This window comes from Pan troglodytes, chromosome 23 (assembly GCF_028858775.2).
Source record: "Pan troglodytes isolate AG18354 chromosome 23, NHGRI_mPanTro3-v2.0_pri, whole genome shotgun sequence".
Classification (NCBI taxonomy): Eukaryota; Metazoa; Chordata; class Mammalia; order Primates; family Hominidae; genus Pan; species Pan troglodytes.
Window position 1 is genome coordinate 42568250 of NC_086016.1, and position 15769 is coordinate 42584018.

A 15769-nucleotide genomic window follows, 5' to 3' on the forward strand; every position below is an offset into this window, starting at 1 on the left:
TCCTGACCTCAGGTGATCCACCTGCCTTGGCCTCCCAAAGTGCTGGGATTACAGGCATGAGCTACCGCACCCAGCCTAAAGATGTAATTATTTTTAAGTTATTCATCTCAGTATATGAATGAAATTATTTTAAGTTATTCATCTCAGTAACGTTTAGGTGAATGCTGCTAATAACTCAGTAACTTTTAAGTGAATGCTGATAATCCTAGCATCTCCTTAAATTGTTCAATTTACACCATAAATTTACTTTTCCCACCTTTTAAAGGGATAATGCAAGGGATTCTAAATCGTGGCATAAGTCTGGAATTCCTTAGATTACCCCTTTAGGAAGCGAAATTATGTTTCCAAGTTCAGACTCTGGCTTAAACTTCAAATTGTCCCAAAAATGGACTAGGGAAAATACGCAAACTTTCTACACCAACAGATATCTATCTTCAATATGTTAAGTGTATCTTTAAAAATACAAAACAGCTACTAGGAAAAACCTCCAATATAATGTATACCTAAAGTAGTTTGTTTTCTGTCATCATTAAGATCATAATGAGGCCGGGCATGGTGGCTCACACCTGTAATCCCAACACTTTGAAAGGCCAAGGCAGAATGATGGCCTGAGCCCAGGACTTCATAACCAGCCTGAACAACATAGTGAGACACTCATCTCTATAAAATTTTCAAAATTAACTGGAGGCAGTGGCTCACGCCTGTAATCCCAGCCCTTTGCACTTTGGGAGGCTGAGGTGGGAGGATAGCTTGAACCCAGGAGTTTGAGACCAGCCTGGGCAACATGGGGAGACCTCATCTCCACAAAAAATTTAAAAATTAGCCAGGCATTGTGGTGAGCACCTGTGGTCCCAGTTACTTGGGTTGCTGAGGTGGAAAGATCACTTGAGCCTGGGAGGTCGAGGCTGCAGTGAGCCGTGATAGTGACACTGCACTGCACTCATGCACTCCTGCCTGAGTAACAGAGTAAGACCCTTGTCTAAAAAAAAAAAAATTTTTTTAATTAAAAAAAAAAGACTATAATGAGACTGAACAGAAAACTACAGCTCAGAATCCCAAATATTCCTGATATGAGTGTATTTCCAACTTGAAAGACTCCATTTTGGAATGAGAGGAAAGCACAACTTTAAAGGATGTTATGTACATAATAGACATTAACCATTTTACTTGATAATAATCAAATGCAACAAGATAAATACATAAAATAAACCACCATTTTCGCTTCAAACATGGCATGTTTATGTGACCACTTCTAAACATCTCTGGGGCACTACCCATCTCTGACATGCCTTCACAAGGTAGGTACAAGGAAAGGGCAGACACAGAGAAAAACATCCCTATTCAATCTACATCTGATTTTTTTTTTTTTTTTTTTTTTTTTGAGACAGAGTTTCGCTCTTATTGCCCAGGCTGGAGTGCAATGGTGCGATCACCGCAACCTCTGCCTCCCAAGGTTCAAGCGACTCTCCTGCCTCAGCCTCCCGAGTAGCTGGGATTACAGGCATACACCACCAAGCCCGGCTAATTTTGTATTTTTAGTAGAGATGGGGTTTCTCCATGTTGGTCAGGCTGGTCTCAAACTCCTGACCTCAGGTGATTCACCCGCCTCAGCCTCCCAAAGTGCTGGGATTATAGGTGTGAGCCACCACGCCCGGCCTACATCTGATCTTTTTAAACCACTGTCTGGTAAGACTCCTGAGAATTCATGATCTTTTTTTCCCCCGAGACAGAGTCTTGCTCCGTCACCCAGGCTGGAGTGCAGTGGTGCAATCTTGACTCACTGCAACCTCCACCTCCTGGGTTCAAGCAATTCTCCTGCCTCAGCCTCCCAAGTAGCTGAGATTACAGACACGTGCCACCATGCCTGGCTAATTTTTGTATTTTTAGTAGAGACGGAGTTTCACCATGTGGGCCAGGCTGGTCTCGAACTCCTGACCTCAAGTGATCCACCCACCTTGGCCACCCGGAGTGCTGGGATTACAGGTGTGAGCCACCAGGCCCGGCCAGAATTCATGATCTTTTCAATAACACTACTCACTCCCACCCACATATGGCAGTTCAAAAAACACTGCTCTGGAGGAAAGTCAAACTTGAAAACTCAATCTAAAATGTAAAAAAACTCAGTACTCAGTAACTTCTTGGAGGAAAAAAGAAAATGAAACCAAGAAGAGAACATTAATCTATACTAAACAGAAGAGATGGTATGTAACATCCTTTCCTCTAAGAATGACAGAAGGGCCAGGCGCAGTGGCTCAGACCTATAATCTCATCGACTCAGGAGGCCAAGGCAGAAGGATCACTTGAGGCCAGGAGTTCAAGACCAGCATGGGCAATGTAGTGAGACCCTACTCCGTTCTCTCAAAATTTTTTTTTAGAAAAGTAGCCAGTTGAGACCAGGCACTGTGGGTCACACCTGTAATCCTAACACTTTGGGAGGCTGAGGCAAACGGATTGCTTGGGCCTAGGAGTTCAAGAAACATGGGCAACATGGTGAAACACCAGCTCTACAAAAAAAAATGCAAAAATTAGCTAGGTGTGGTGGCACACACCTGTGGTCCCAGCTACTAGAGAGGCTGAGATGGGACGATCACTTGAGCCCAGGAAGTCAAGGCTGCAGTGAGCCAAGATTGTGCCACTGAACTTCAGTCTGGGTGAGAGTGAGACCCTGTCTCAAAAAAACTAAAATAATAAAAAACAAAATAAATAAAAAGCAGCCAAGTGTGGTGGTGCATGCCCATAATCTCAGCTACTTGGGAGGCTGGGGTGGAAGGATAGTTTGAGCCCAGGAGCTCAAGACTGTGGTGAGCTGTGATCATGCCACTGCATTCCAGCATGGGTAACAGAGTGAGACTCCAACTCTAAAAAGAAGAATGGCAGAAAGGAAACTAATGTTAACAGGGAAAATACCCATAGCCAAGTCTGCTAATTTAAAGATGAATGCTAAGGAATTTCCACGTCTTGTGAAGGCACGCATATCTTCTGCTAATTCTCTTAAGATTTAAGATGAATAGCTATAATAATTGTCATAATCTATCCCTCACTCCATTCTTCAGTTCTAAAAACCCTGTCTCCAAGAAGCTTGTCAAAAGCATACTTCCATCTAGTAATTTACACTTTCTTATTATACACAGTAAACATTTATTAAAAATAATAATGTTCATAACAATAAACTTCTAAGGCATCCAACAATGTGGTAAGCACCTGCCAGTATCATACTAGTTTACAGCCTTCCTCAGAATCAAAGTATGTATAAAGAACATCTGAAAGAGGGCAGTATAATACTTAGCAGGCAGTATTCTCACACAACCAATAAAGACACAAATGCTGGCCAGGCGCGGTGGCTCACCCGTGTAATCCCAACACTTTAGGAGGCCAAGGTGGGTGGATCACCTGAGGTCAGGAGTTCGAGACCATCCTGGCCAACATGGTGAAACCCCGTCTCTACTAAAAATACAAAAATTAGCTGGGCATGGTGGCGGGCGCCTATAATCCCAGCTACTTGGGAGGCTGAGACAGGAGAATCTCTTGAACCTGGGAGGTGGAGGTTGCAGTAAGCCAAGACGGCGCCATTGCACTCCAGCCTGGGCAACAAGAGCGAAACTCCATCTCAAAAAAAAAAAAAAGACACAAATGCTGTTATAGAGGGAAACCAAAGTCCTAACTATAAAACATAAAAACCCATGCACTTTTAGTAAGAATTCATTCATGTGTTACTGTGTAACATTACTGTGTTAATCAAGCACTTTTCGAGCAAGGAAAAAATAAAATATGGACAAGTGGTGATTTTATAATAAAAACACAACATATGAACCACATTCATTGTACTTCTTCAAAAACCAACATTAATGACTATTAGGATGAATCATTTTTAGGACAGCAAATATAGAAACATGTAAAAAAAATATGTAAGCCCAATTATTTTTTTTAAACTCACCCATGTGATTATTTTTCACTTTTCCTTTTTTGAGACAGGGTCTCATTCTGGCACCCAGACTGTAAAGCACTGGCCTCATCACGGCTCACTACAGCCTCAAACTCCTGGGCTCAAGCATTCCTCCCACCTTAGCCTCCTGAGTAGCTGGGACTACAGGCGTGCACCACCACACCCAGCTAGTTGTTGTATTTTTTGTAGAGATGAGGTCTTGCTACATTGCCCAAGCTGGTCTCAAACTCCTAGCCTCAATTGATCCTCCCGCCTTGATCTCTCAAAGTGTTGGGATTACAGGTGTCAGCCACTATGCCTGGTGACTTTTCCTAATTTTTAATTATGAAAGTTTATTTAAAATACAGAAAAATGAAATGATAAACCCAAATATAACAATTTATGACATACTGCCATATTTGCGTCAGATTTTAAGAAAGAGAATATTGGAAGTAAGTTGAAAGTTTCCCTCTTCATTCCCCTGTCCTGTCTTCTCCTTCAGAAGTAAATATCCTGCTGAAGGTAATATAGCTTCTTTTAATCCACATCTTAAAACAATTTTGCAGCATACATATGTTTTCCTTAGACAACACAGTATTGGATTGACTGATGTGTTTGTTTAAAAGATGGGGTCTCACTATGCTGTCCAGGCTACACTGGAACTCCTGGGCTTAAGCAATTGTCCCGTCTCATCCTTTCATCTCAGCCTCCCAAGTAGCTGGGACTATAGGCATGTTTTTATTTTGTCTTAAATGATCATAAGAGGTATCACATTTAACTTTTTGTAACTTGCTTTTAATTTTTATTCTTTTTTTTTTTTTAAATAATAGAAACAGGCTCTCACAACATTGCTCAGGCTGGTCTTGAACTCCTGGCCTCAAGCAATCTTCCCACCTCAGCCTCAGTGCTGGATTACAGGCATGAGCCACCATGCCAAGCCACTTGCTTTTTTTTCAACATAATGCTTCCAGGATGTATCTATATTGACACATGTAGACCTGATTTGTCCATTCTGACTGTACTAGAGCAATAGGTTGCATTAAAATGCCACTGCTCGCTTATCCATTTCTCTGTAGCTTCCAAATTTTTTCCTATCACAAATATAAATGAAATTAAAACACGTGTACATGTTTCCTTTTGCATAAATGGAAGGTTCACCATTTATGCAAAATACATACAAGATGTATATTTTGTACTGCTGGTTCATAGGCCATATTCATCACCTTCACAAAATCTTGCCAAAAACTTTCTACAGAGCTCAATTTACACACCCATCAGCAGTGTATTAGGGTTTCTCTTTCCCCATATCCTTGTTAACAATTGGTAGTATGAGATTTTATAATATTTGCAAAATTTAAGTGTGTAAAATAGTATCCCATTGTTTGAGAAAGAGCCAACTTTATAGTTTTATTAGGTATATGGGCTTTCCCTTCTGTAATATTTTTAGTTCTAGATTATAATATGTATAATATATATACAACTTATTCCTTTCTTCTGTGCATCCACAGAGTCAGACACTATGGAATTTTACATCTAACATTTAATCCTACAATAGGAAAAAAAAGTTTTCTTTGCAATTATGATTTCCAAGTTGACATAAGCCTTTAGATAAATGATGATACGGAGTATCTTTAATCAAGGCATCCCATGTATCAGAATTTCATATAGCTCTACTCAGCAAAAAAGACAGGTATCTTACCTATACAGATAATTTGGTCTTACTTGTTAGATAATAGCTTTACTGGTATATAATTCACATACTATAAAATTCGCCCTTTCGAAGTATTCAACTCAGTGGATTTTAGTGTAATTCGCAAAGCTGTGGAACCATCACTACTAGCTAATACATCTTCTTTACCTTAAAAAGAAATCCCATTCCTATTAAGTGGTCACTCTCCATTCCCCTCTCTTCCAGCCCTCAGCAACTACTAATCTACTTTCTGTCTCTACGGATTTGCCTATTCTGGACATTTCACATAAATGGGATCATACAGTATGTGGTCCTTTATGACAGGTTTCTTTCACTTAGCATAATGTTTTCAAGGTTTATCCATGTTGAAGCATTTATTGGTACACCATTCCTTTTCATTGCCAAATAATATTCAGCTTTATAGCTATACCACATTTTATTTATCCACTCATCAGCTGATGGGCATTTGGACTATTCCATGTTTTCCCTATTATGAATAATGCTATTATGAATATTCATGTAAAAGTTTCTGTGTTGGTATATTTTTTCAATTCTCTTGAGTATATAATGATGAGAGGAATTGCTAGTCAAATGGTAATTCTACGTTATGCCATCTGACTTTAACACTAAGCAAATTTTAGCACTATGACATACATCAGGGTGCTGAATTCCTATGAGTTGCTTTAATCCTCTTCCCAAAAAAATTCATCAATTTGCTCTTATTCATAGTCTAAAAAAAACTTCCCAAGGTTACTTCCTTCCATACAGCCACAGACGAAGCTTTTAACTTTATACACACATACACACACACACACACACACCCTTCTCTACAATGTAAAGCAGTCTAACTTTGATTCCCTGGGAAACTGCACTGTTTGTTCAAAAATCAAGGTAAACCTACCTAACATATGAATACCATTAGCTCCTTTAAGGTTACAATTAAAGTTGCCCAGAACTCAGTTCATTATGTTATAGAGACAGAGTATGCACATTATGGTTCTTTCTGTATGAAAAAAAGGCTGATGGCAATCTGGCCAGGAGTACACAGGGGTGAGCTGAACAGTGCCCTCAGGTACTGCAACGTTAAGAGTCTCATTGGAGTGAAGCAGCTAATAGATTTAGAGCACATCCATGTCTTTTGCCAAATGAGGCAAAATAAAGTAAAAAGTCTTTAACAAATGGAGCTATGAAAGAGCCTGAAAAGCCTGAGAGCTACACAAGAGCTCTATTACTAATATTCTTCCCTGATTAAAAAAAACAGAGCTTTGTTTTGCCTGTAACAGACGCTATCAATCCTCCCAGTAACTTGAAGGCAAATATAGCCACATGACAGCTCATTAGCATTTCAGAGAAAAAAACTATGATATTTAGTGAAAAACAAAATGTGTAATAATGAAACCATAGCTCCCTATGATGACACTAGGGGCCCAGCTCACAAACTAGGCAGTCAGAACTTTGGTAACCTTATCTTTTCTAAAGCTAAATTTTCCTGCAGAAGTGCCTCAAGACCAAAGAAGAGGACAATTCCCCAGCTTTACCTCTGGCTGTATTAGGCACACTCAAGCCACAAAACATAATACAAAGAGAATGTTGCAAGTAATCAGACTTGCAATTCAAGGAAAGCACAGTAAAGCAGAATCAAAAGACTCTCTAGGTCAGGGGTTCCCAACCCCCAGTCCATGGCCTGTTAGGAACCAGGCCACACAGCAGGACTGAGTAGTGGGGAGCAACTATTACGGCCTGAGCTCTGCCTCCTGTCAGATCAGCAGCGGCATTAGATTCTCATAGGCAGCATTAGATTCTCACAGGAGCACAAGCCCTATTGTGAAATACACATACAAGGGATCTAGGTTGCACCTTTCTTATGAGAATCTAATGCCTGATGATCTGAGGTGGAAGAGCTTCATCCCAAAACCTTGCCCCCCTGCCTCAGTCCATGGAAAAACTGTCTTCCACGAAACTGGTCCCTGGTGCCAAAAATGTTGGGGACCACTACTCTAGGTGGATCATAAGATCATAACCACAGAGCAGTTCACAGAAAGTGCACAGGACGAGGTGCTCATCTCCAGTTTTCATCCCCATGTGGTATATATACTATTTGTCATCTGCATAGTACTTTGTATGTCCAGACTATTTTATAATCACAATTCTGGGATTATTTCATCACAATAATCGAGTGTGACAGATTAAAATTTACTGTCCTTCTTCTAAGCATTCAGATTACAGTAGATGGGAAAAAAATCAGGATGGCAGAACAGAAAAACAGACTCTTGTAAGGTCTCAAAACCTTGTCAAAAACATGATAGAATTTCTAAATTTTAGGGTTTGAAGAAATCTAAAGTGTCCAATGGTTTCAGATGCTAAGAAACTAAAGCTCAGAAGGGTTGTAAGCAATTTGCCCAAGGTCTCCAAATAAGTAAGTGGCAAAGCCAGGAAAACCCAGACATCATGACTCCCAAGTCAGCCTTTCCATACATACAACCATAGTGCCTTTTCCAAAAGCCAATAATAAAATAGATGCGGAGGATTCTGAGCTGTCTGGCTCAGCACGTTATCTTGTCTTTCAAAATGCTAAGTCTCAGGCAGGCGTGGTGGCTTGCGCCTATAATCCCAGCACTTTGGGAGGCTGAGGCAGGAGGATCACCTGAGGTTGGGAGTTTGAGACCAGCTTGACCAACATGGAGAAAACCTGTCTCTACTAAAAATGCAAAATTAGCCGGGTGTGGTGGCACATGCCTGTAATCCCAGCTACTCGGGAGACCGAAGCAGGAGAATCACCCAGGAGGCAGAGGTTGTGGTGAGCCAAAATCACACCATTGCACTCCAACCTGGGCAACAAGAGTGAGACTCTGTCTCAAAAAAAAATAAATAAATAAAGCCAAGTCTCTTGAGCTGGGCACAGTGGCTCAAGCCTTAATCCCAGCACTTTGGGAGGCTGAGGGGGGTGGATCACTTGAGGTCAGGAGTTTAGGACCGGCCTAGCCAACATAGTGAAACCCCATCTCTACTAAAAATACAAAAAATTAGCTGGGCGTGGTGGCGCATGCCTGTAGTCCCAGCTACTTGAGAGTCTGCGGTGGTAGGATAGCTTGAACCTGGGAGGTGGAGGTTGCAGTGAGCCAAGATCGCACCACTGCACTTCCAGCCTAGGCAAAAGAACAAGACTCTGTCTCAAAAAAAAACAAAAAAGTCAAGTCTCTCCTCATATTCACTTACCAAAGAACAAAAATATTACAAGTCCAGAGAAGTCATCACTTCTGCCGATCTGAAGGGAAGAGGAAACAAGGCAGTCCAGGCCTCAATGCTGCTGAGCAGGAAGGCTCCATGGTATAACTTGTTCTAGATGTCTGAGGTTGATGATTACTACTTTAATTTTTAACTTGTATGTAAAACATTATATAAACTTTTTAAAAAATCACATAGGCTAAATTTATAACAAAAAGTTATATATGCTGTATGATTCCACTTATATGAGGTACCTAGAGAGGTCAAAATCATAGACACAAAGTAGAAGGGTAGTTTCCAGGGGGAAGGAGGAGGAGGGTATAGGTACTTATTTGTTTAATGGGTGTAGAGTTTCCGTTTTACAAGCTGAAAAGAGTTCTGGAGATGGATGGTGATGACAGTTGCATAACATTATGAATGTATATAATACCAGTGAACTATATACTTAAAATGATTAAGATGGTAAATTTCATGTGTATTTTAACACAATAAATGAAAGTGGGGGAAAGAAAGTAATAGTGAAGACAACATGACCAGAATAACATTTTAAAAGCATCAATTAGACAGCTAAAAGAACAGAGCTAGGTGATGGCAGGGGATGAGAGTTAGCAGAGAATGCAATTAGGAGGCTACTGGAGAAGTCTAGGAGAGAGATGAAGGTGGCTTAGCCAAGGGCAATAGTTGAGCAGAGAGATATAGTAAGACTTGGGATATATTTTAAAGCCTGAGTTAAAATTTCATGAACATATATCCTAACAGTATTTTTAACTGCAATTCATAATACACTGGTCACAGAATCAATTTCCTAGGCCAACATCAACATCTTGCAATTAAATAAAATGGAATAAAATAGAAACGAGCAGATTGCACTGCACCTAATAAGGGTAAGTATTATTTCATGAAACTTTTGTTTTAGATATCGATATACTTACGTGTGTATTGGGTCTCAATGTAAAATACATCTTGAACGATGAACCACAGCCAAAAATGTTGAGAAACATTGCTCTAGAGACTGATAAAATGGTAGGTGGAAGTTGAGAGTAATTATTTTTTTTTAATCTCCGTCGAAGTCCTTACTAGGCTCAAGTGAAACAAGCTACAACAAGTTAAATCACATACCTAATAAAATCTTATTGATCTGCCAAACAAATACATCATTTGCTCTTCAAAAAAAAAAAAAGAAGGAAAGAAAGAACAGTACAAACAATAACCAGGCATCACTGGAATGCGAGGCACAAATTGTATTATTTCCATCAACCATGAAGATACAAAGATTACTAAAGGAATAATGCCAATCTTCTTTAACCACTAAACCACTCTAGCCATTCAACTACTCTTAATTTTAGAAGTTAAACCCTACCAAAACACATTCATAATGGCAAACGCCCTCAGAATCTTCAGGAAAATACCTTACTCTCCCAACTGAGAAAATATGGCATAATTCCCCTTGAATAATTCAGAGATTACATACTACAGCTCTGAAGGATTTGTTCAAAAAGCTTCCTGCCATGAGCAATCACTGTTTTTTTCACTGATCAGGTCTTTATTAAAAATAAGCTGTCCAAAATTATTTGACCTTTATGGAATAAACCAACAAGCTCATGCAGCAGGCTTCGTTTCCTCTGTGGTAGGTTTTTTTTTCAGCTACTGATGTCTTGGTTGGTAGCTGCTGCCCTTTTTCCCACCAGAGGTTTCTCCTGCTTAAAAACAACAACCTTCTTTCCTTTCTTCCCTACCACAGGCTTCTTGACTGCAACCCCCTTTCTCATCTGATTTGGCCTCTAGTGCTGCTGGTGCTGCTGGTGCTGGTGCTGCTGCTGCTGCTGCTGCTGCTGCTGCCGCCGCCGCCGCTGCCTTATCCACCTGGAGTTTGTGATTGCTGGCCTGGCAAAGCCTGGTGTTGCAGAGCATGGTCTTTGCATATGGGTTTAGCTTCAACATGATTCTCAGGTTTTCCAGGTTGTTTGTCCTCAGGACTCTACGATGAATCTTCCTGCAACGTGCTTGAAGGGCTTTGGATGTCTGGGCTTTTCAAGATTCTGCTAAGGTCTGTATTGATCATCTTGTGCATGGAAAGATTGCAGTTACTCTTGAGGAAACAGCTTTATACCAAGTGCCACACAATTGTCTAACTTCTAGAAAGCGCTTTCAGTCCAAATGCAGAAACGTCCCACATGCCCATCGGGAGCAAGTTTCAAAATGTTCAGTTTGCTTACATTAAGCAGAATAATTCTAGGAATGTTTCGGAAGGCTTTGACAATACAATCATCTTCATTACAGACGATGCAGGGTCCCTTGCGCTGGATACGATGGTTTCTCATTTTGCCCTTGCCAGCTCTCATTTGCTGAGAGGCATAGCCCTTTTTTGTATCACTCCAGGCTTTAAGTTTCTTAAGTGGCAAAACAGCCTCCTTGATTGTCTTATAGCCTTCAACTTTATCTCTGACCACCAAAAAAAGTTCAGGAACTTCCTTAATATGATGACCTGTAGACATGACCAGCACTGGTAAGGCAGAGGCAGCCAGGGGAGAACAGATAGCATATTGTTTTTTGGATTGTGTTCACTCTACAGTGCCAACAGTGCCAGGTTTTGGTTGGTGCAAACATGTGGCCTCCATGACAGATATTTCCAAAAGCACCCTGGCCAAAAGAGTGAGTCCCACCACCTCAAACTCTGGGAATTTGAGACCCAACTCTGCCAGTACCCCAAGATTCAGCACTGGTCTGACGACCTGCTAATTCACTAACAAGATAGGGCTGTCTGTTGTTTTTGTGCAAGTTGGTGTGAACAAAGTTCACAATATCTGGTGGAATGGGAGCCTTGAATACAGGAGACAAAGTGACATTTTTGCCAGATGACTCCCCTTTTTCAGAGTACACTGATAACAGTGGATCAGCACATCCATGGGAAGGTGAGAAGGCCACACTCCAACATTTTTTTTTTTTTTTTTTTTTTGAGACAGAGTCTCGCTCTGTCGCCCAGGCTGGAGTGCAGTGGCGCAGTCTCGGCTCACTGCAACCTCCGCCTCCCAGGTTCAAGCGATTCTCCCACCTCAGCCTCCTGAGTAGCTGGGATTACAGGCACGCGCCACCACGCCCAGATAATTTTTGTATTTTTAGTATAGATGAGGTTTCACCATGTTGGTCAGGCTGATCTCTAACTCCTGACCTTGTGATCCACCCGCCTGGGCCTTCCAAAGTGCTGGGATTACAGGTGTGAGCCACCGCGCCCAGCCTCAACTTTTTTTTATAACTAAGATAAAACATTATCTACTGATTTACCAAAGTATTTAGCTTAATTTCACAACAGTGACGCTATTGGCATTTTGGGTGAACAATTCTGAGTTTTCTCCACCAAATGCCAGTGATGCATCTCCCACCCACAGTCATTTAACAACCAAAAATGCCTCCATACTTTTCCAAATACCCTTTGGATATATGGTACCTTCCCCATTGAGAACCACTGAAAAATTTAGTTGTTAACTGTACTTAGATCAATAGATTGCCAGTTAATGAACTGTGGCCTCCAATTCAGGTCAGAGATGTAACATAGTAACAGTGCCTTGAATTTAACCATTTCCAACGTACACATTAAGATCATATAGTCTGGGCCAGATGTATTGGCTCACACCTATAATCCCAATGCTTTGGGAAGCCAAAGGCAGAGGACTGCTCGAGCCCAGGAGTTCGAGACCACCCTGGGCAACATGGCGAGACTCCATCTCTACAAAAAATTTAAAAATTAGCCAGGCATAGTGGCACATGCCTGCAATCCTAGCTACCGAGGAGGCTGGGGCAGGATGACTGCTTGAGTCCAGGAGTGCAAAGCTGCTATGAGCTATGATTGCGCCACTGCATTCCAGCCTGGGGCAATAGAGTAAGACCTTGTCTCGGGGGGGAAAAAAAAAAAAAAAAAAAAAGATCATATAGTCTAAGGTAGAAATAATATTTACCATTTTTTTCATAGCACTACGCAGTGCCGAAATGTTATATTCAAAGTAATATGCAGCAAATGTAGACATGGTTGGGGGGTGTATGGTTAACATATGGATCCTACAAGTATCCTAAAAAAGTGAATCTAAATCTCCCCCCAAGATTGGGACAGAGACAATTACAGCAGGAATGTCTATGATTATTTCCTTGAGCAACGTCTATGAGGTACATTTATATGTTTATGTATACATAAAGGAAAAAATCACTGCCTACTATGTGACAAGAGTTATCAGACTGAGAATAATATACAGGCTTACTGAACATCTGTGACCAACAAAAGTGCCAAATGCCTATTTAAACCTCATAAAAACGTATGAGGTATTACTATTCTATTTTACAAAGGACAATAGTGAAGTACAGAGAGGTTAAGTAACTGCTGAGCCAGGGTTCAAACCCAGATAACTCCAGACCCCTCAGTAAGAGCTGTATTGTTCCAAGGGATACATGAGAAGACTGGAGGAAGGAATTTTAAAAGCAGGAAAGAACTTGTCTGAAAACTATGAAAAATGTTAATAATGTCTACTACATGCTAATAATGTCTACTAAAGTACAACTGTGAAAAGGTTGTCAACAAAAATTCCTTATGACCCAAGGAAAACTAAATTTGCGTCCCAAGGCTCTTAAGCAACTGTATTTAAACTCTGCACTTAAAAATTCATATTACAAGGCCGGGCACGGTGGCTCACACCTTTAATCCCAGCACTTTGGGAGGCCGAGGCAGGCGAATCACAAGGTCAGAAGTTCAAGACCAGCCTGACCAACACAGTGAAACCCCGTCTCTAAATACAAACATTAGCCAGGCATGGTGGCACGCACCTGTAATCCCAGCTACTCAGGAGGCTGGGGCAGGAGAATCGCTTGAACCCGGGAGGCGGAGGCTGCAGTGAGCTGAGATCATACCACTGCACTCCAGCCTGAGCGACAGAGTGAGACTCCATCTTGAAAAAAAAAAAAAAAAAACTTCACATTACAAAGAAGCTTAAATTAAATGAATTCTGAACTTTGTTTTTTTGCATTTTTTGCATATTGTCTTCCACATAATACTCAATTTTTAAACACTTTTAGCCAGGTTAGTTTGTTGCTCTAAGAAGATGTATTGCTACTACGACAACTACATGGCACTTCTGTACAAGAGATATCAAAAGTAAATAATTAGTATGGCTGTATAGATTATGTATCACTAAGGGGAAAAGACAGTTTACAGTGGATAAATCTGGCAGACAGGAACTCAACCAATGATGAGATTTAACATCATCATTAATGAGACAAACCAACATGGTAGGTAAGCCTTTAAAAAGCTCCAGTGTAGCCGGGCGCGGTGGCTCATGCCTGTAATCCCAGCAATTTGGGAGGTCGAGGTGGGTGGGTCACGAGGTTAGGAGTTTGAGACCAGCCTGGCCAACATGGTGAAACCCCGTCTCTACTAAAAATACAAAAATTAGCTGGGCATAGTGGCACACACCTGTAATCCCAGTTACTCAGGAGGCTGAGGCACGAGAATTGCTTGAACCCAGGAGGCGGAGGCAGAGGCTGCAGTGAGCCAAGATCACACCATTGCACTCCAGCCTGTGTAACAGAGCAAGACTCTGTCTCAAAAAAAGAAAAAAAAAAGGGAAAAGCTCAAGTGTATGACAATATTCACATCTTTTACTGAGTATCTGAATACTTATGCACAGAGCAGAATTCTCCAAATCAGCTAATACCTAGTCTGTATACACACACAAGAAATAACCAATAAATTATTCCCTTTAAAAATAAATAAATAGCAGCCGGGCACGGTGGCTCACACCTGTAACCCCACCACTTTAGGAGGCCAAGGCAGGCAGATCACAAAGTCAAGAAATCAAGACCATCCTGGCCAACATGGTGAAACCCCGTCTCTACCAAAAAAATACAAAAAATTAGCCGGGCGTGGTGGCACGCGCCTGTAGTCCCAGCTACTCAGGAGGCTGAGGCAGGAGAATTGCTTGAACCCGGGAGGTGGAGGTTGCAGTGAGCTGAGATCGCGCCACTGCACTCCAGCCTGGCGACAGAGCGAGATTCCGTCTCAAAATAAATAAATAAATAAATAAATAGCAAATGAAGTGAACAGAAAACCCAGAAATAATAACGAGCTCTTACTGAGAGGCCTGAGGCATTATAAAATAACAACTTTCCACTCCGGCCTGGGCAAAAGAGCGAGACTCCGTCTCAAAAAAAAAAAAAAAACAACTTTCAAAGAAAAAAATAACTTTGAATAAAAGCTAAATCCCTTCTTTTCAAGGTTACACTTTTTAAAAAGTGTTGAGAAAATGTAATAAAAATAACAAAAGAGTGGTATGTTTGACCAGTAATAAGAAACTAATATATAAAGAAGAGGAGGAAAGAAGACGTGCAATACGCAGAGTGGTGGAAAACTTCATGAGTGGAAGAAGATTAAATCCGATGCAGAACTTAATAAAATGTGCGCCTTACTTCAAAGGAAGTTTAAAAATGGTGTTTACAAGGGATCTTTCTGGGGTATTGGAAATGTAATACTGGAGTGGGGTAATGGCTGCACATCTCCACAAAATTACTAAAAATAAACTGTACACTTCAAACAGGTAAATTCTGTAGTATATAAATTATACCTCAAAGTTTTTTTAAAGAACACTTGTTCAACAAAGAAGGAAAAATTATATTAAGTTTATCTCACTAAACCATAAAAAGGAAGTGGCCAAGAGGAAAAGTACAGTAATTCATTCAATAGACAGAAAAATAAAAATGGAAAAATGCATAGATTAAGAAATGTTAATGTGTCCATTTCAGCCCTTGAAAGGACAGTATAGTATCTCCAGGTAATTCTGCTGCTCTTAACCAGATTTTCTTCTCCTTTCATAGATATATGCACAAGTCCAAAGGAGAAGGAAGACTTCAGTTTAATTGCATATCACCTAGGAAAGAGCTGAACAATTTATTCT

At 40.7% G+C, this 15769-nt stretch overlaps 1 protein-coding gene and 1 pseudogene across 8 annotated transcripts in view; both read right to left on the reverse strand.

Annotated features, from left to right (window-relative positions):
- Window positions 1–15769, reverse strand: part of MRTFA (myocardin related transcription factor A) — a 224572-nt gene that overhangs the window by 160748 nt on the left and 48055 nt on the right. The window lies entirely within an intron of this gene.
- LOC104003791 (large ribosomal subunit protein uL4-like) lies at window positions 10293–11332 on the reverse strand (annotated as a pseudogene).